The sequence below is a fragment of the Amia ocellicauda genome, unplaced genomic scaffold, assembly GCF_036373705.1.
Source record: "Amia ocellicauda isolate fAmiCal2 unplaced genomic scaffold, fAmiCal2.hap1 HAP1_SCAFFOLD_252, whole genome shotgun sequence".
In the NCBI taxonomy this organism is placed as follows: Eukaryota; Metazoa; Chordata; class Actinopteri; order Amiiformes; family Amiidae; genus Amia; species Amia ocellicauda.
This window is the reverse complement of record NW_027102815.1, coordinates 38,149-42,241: the sequence shown is the minus strand read 5'-3', so window position 1 is coordinate 42,241 and position 4,093 is coordinate 38,149. Positions and strand designations below refer to the sequence as shown.

General features: G+C 41.9%; 2 non-coding genes across 2 annotated transcripts; both read left to right on the top strand.

The window, feature by feature from the left end:
- The first annotated feature begins 3,040 nt into the window (after positions 1–3,040).
- On the top strand, positions 3,041–3,129 carry trnay-gua (transfer RNA tyrosine (anticodon GUA)). Its single transcript is given in 2 exon segments — positions 3,041–3,077; positions 3,094–3,129. It is a non-coding gene; the product is annotated as a tRNA-Tyr (tRNA).
- A 235-nt stretch (positions 3,130–3,364) lies between these two features.
- On the top strand, positions 3,365–3,437 carry trnak-uuu (transfer RNA lysine (anticodon UUU)). The gene has a single exon. It is a non-coding gene; the product is annotated as a tRNA-Lys (tRNA).
- The last annotated feature ends 656 nt before the right edge of the window (positions 3,438–4,093 follow it).

The window sequence follows — 4,093 nt, the reverse complement described above, 5'->3', positions numbered from 1 at the left end:
GACACCAGTGATATTGATTCCTCTGTCAACTCTTTAAGACCCCGAACAAGATTGAACATTGCATGCTTCTGTTCTTGCCTTGCTAGAACCCACAAGAGTTTTGATTCAGACAGGGAAGTTCCGAGATATAATTGTAAAAACTATGATGATCATGTAACACTAGTGATGACACACACCATAAAGGGCATTATTGCGCTAGTGTTACAACATTGTATTGGCCGTGAATTAGTTGATAAGTGTGAGGCCTGTCTGATAGGTGACCCCAGCCAAGCACAGCATCTCTGTCTAACTTTAGATCACGAGCAAGGGAGTGTCTGGAGTAGTGTCGCTCTTATATGTAACAAAATAAGTGTCACCCGCTTTCTAAATGTTGTGTTATGTGTTGCACGTGCCCTATGTGGGCTATGCATCACCAGACAGACTGAGAAACAAGTGAAATCTCTTTTGCATAGCTTAGAAACATGCACAAAGGAATTAATGTTTAGTTCCCCCCCCCGCTGTACCGAACCCATAACGAACCGAGACTTCAAAACCGAGGTACGTACCGAACTGTCAGTTTTGTGTACCGTAACGTTACACCCCTAACAAATGCTGTTAAACGGCATATTTGAAACAATACATTTTTGGGAAACAGTCGCGGCTATCTAAGTTTATTTATTCAACGTTGCAGAACCTGAAGGGGAGGGAGTCATATCTCAAAGGAGATCTGATAACACTTTATTTTAAGGGGCCAGAAGTATGCATTAGTTAAGCACAAACACACTCGTAATTAATTTTTAACTTTACATATTAGTCATTATTTATTAAACATTTGAAGGATCCACATTCATGCAATAAATAAACATAAACCTAGTAATTAATGATTAACCGAATGCACAGTAAATGCATTTTAGCCATTATTTACAACTTAGCAAACCATATATTATTGTAGTGTTATGTTGGGTGTATTTTGATAAGAGCATTTTAGCTCTGAGCTGAAGCACTGATCTAAAGAAGACCTCTCCCCCCACCAAAAGTTATCAGATTTCCTTAACTCATCAGCTTGGAACTGGTTTACATCAAAGTGACAGTTTTGGGGAGGATGGCACCGAGAATAGGCCAAATAGTTTGGAATCCTGCTATGAGATAGGAGAAAGGGGCCTGTAGGTAATAAAAACTCTTTGAAGTGGACGAGAGCCGAAATCCCGACATAGAGCTACGAACCCGGGCCAACCGGCATTTCCAAAAGATGGCATGGATTGACATCAGTCATAAATCAAGCCCCCCTCCAATAGGACACTGGGGGCTGAAACCGAAATCCAATCTAAAAAAATCAAGAACCAATCACCTATTGATCTGACAGACTATAAAGAACAGCGCACGGTCTCTCTCTCTTACTCTCTCTCTCACCTGAACCAGAAACTCGCAACCTGTAGCTCTGTTGCCAGAACCGGAACCAGAAACCAACAAAGTCTTTGCCGGCAACAGAAGAATTAAACTGGGAGAAGGAGATTGAGCCGTACGAAGAATTCTTTTAAAGGACTTATTAAATAAAGAACTTTACAGACCCACCTGATCAGTGGAGTTTTACAGCTGGGCAATTGACTAAGTCGACTGAATACGAAAGTGCCAGTCATTTAAATAGCTATTTGAGTCTTAAGAAACTTGACCCTTGGAACAAACAGGGCCCTGCTTTCCTCAAAGACTTTGTCTTCAAGTAACTACGGTGGAACCCTGCTTACAAAGAAGATTTTGTGCACAACCTTGGAGCCTTCAAACCAATGGAAAATCTGTTTGGAAAAGACTCTACATTCGCGAAACCCCAACTTCCAGGTGCATCGACTGAGTGGAAGTTCTTGGACAAAGCTGAACCGGACTGCCTTTGTTCCAACCACACGGACCTCGTGCCGTGTGCTGTTATCTGAGCCCGAAGCCAGAGAGGCCTCTCTGCGACGAAGTTCAGATAAGTTTAACAGTTTGGAGTTTGTGATTCATGACATTTAAGAAATCAATTAGAAATGTTAATCTGTGATTCATAACTCTAGAATGTGTAATATCATTTAGTTTTCTTAAATATAAATGTGTGTTGCATTCAACTGTTTTGTTGATAATTTTAGAAATAAAATCTGTCAACGCCGAGAAATATCTTCTCATTCCTGTTTAACTGTTTAGTCTGAAATTGACACAAGTCAATAGACGTTAGATTATTGGTGGCCCTGCCTATCCTTGATCATTGAATAATAATCAGTTAAGGGAAATTGTGGTAACAAGTAATGATAGGATCTTTCTCGGCACCTAAACGTAAATGAGACTGATATATATATAACGAGAAGTTACCTGACATAAATACTAACCTGCGTAGTTATTTAATGTCTGACTAACAATACTAACGAGAGACTCACCTTCGTCTTACTAACCGGTATTGTAGTTAATGTGTTTATAACCTTTTTTGTTTAACGATTTGTGTGTTATCATATGCGATCCCATGGTCTTTGATTTGGTCACGGAAGTGATTTGTCTTTGATTTGTTGATCTAGAGTTGAATTTTGATTAGCTTTTCCCTTTTGTATAATTAGTGTAGTGCTACATTTAGTCTTTGTTTTTGAATAAATTTAACAATTTATATCTTTGGAATTGGTGTCTGTGTCCAATTATTACAGAAATTGAGTTCTACAAGATTCCAGGATTCGTGATAAGGTGATACTATAAATTCACTTCTTAAATTGAAATTTATAAGTGTACCTTACGATACAACTGATAGCACTGCAACTCAGTGTAGGTGTGCGTTCAGTCCGGCAAACACAACATTTCAGTTATGAAACGCTTTCTACAGGTGATGTATAAATGTAATATTTTCACACATTTGAATAAGTTTGATTTGATACAAGATTTATGAAGTTGACCAAACAAAATGACATAATATTTTTCAGGGGATAAAAATCTCACGACACAATTGGGTAGTCCTCACGGCACACGGGTTGAAAACCACTGAGCCAAGCCACGGTGCTTCTTGGCTTTGCACGGCCACTGAGACTGCCAGGGGAAGACGGTGAGAAGCTTCCCTTCGATAGCTCAGTTGGTAGAGCGGAGGACTGTAGGTTTCAGGCAGCGGGCATCCTTAGGTCGCTGGTTCAATTCCGGCTCGAAGGAAGGCGTGATTATGGTTTGACATCGGTTTTGGACGAGCTCCCAAATGTCAAGCCATTGGAATTGCATGAGGACAAGGAGAAAACACCGGAAATTCGGATTTGCTGTGGAGAACTCGCATTGCCCAAACATCTCATATGCATGTGACCCTTTTCACCCTGAGCCCAGTTTTCTAAACCGGCCAGAAAGCGGTCTGGAACAATCATGAAGCCAACACATTGTGAAGCACTTCACTGAAGCCCGGGTAGCTCAGCCGGTAGAGCATCAGACTTTTAATCTGAGGGTCCAGGGTTCGAGTCCCTGTTCGGGCGCCTTGTTGACCGAGGGCCATGATGGTGAAAAGCCTGGATGGCCTTCCAGGTGACAATGAAATATGCAGTTGCGTCTAGGCAAGGTGTCTAGTCCTCTTTGCTTCTTTCGGCAAATATCCAGCCTGGGCAAGTGTTGTCTTCCAGAGGCAAGTCAAGCCAGGAACTCTGAGAGATGTTTTTGCCGTTGACGACGTGTCACTTTAGAACAGCACAACATGCATCTCTACTTGACTTGGCACAATCTGTGAGGGTTGGGCCAACACAACGTGTCCACACATTTGCAGGCGTCTTGAAATACTTGGAATGACCTGTGGCCCCATGCCATGCAGAAGTCCACAGCTATGCGTGTCAGCATGCTCTGCTCCTCATCCCCAATGTGCCACTTGTAAGAACTTTGTAAAAAGCGACAGAGAACATGATCAGCAAAGAAACACAATTCTCCTGAGAACGACAATCATCGTGCCGATCGTAATCTCAGTGCATACCTGGATGCCCAACAAGCCAAGCCAGTGGTTCCCAAGCGTTGTAATGCCACGGCACACTTTGCTGAGACCAAAAACCTTCGCGGCGCACCAACATGAAAAAAAAAAAAACGGATTTACTAGGTATTGTCTCACCTGAATGGCAACAGGCTGCTAAAACTATTATCACACGCA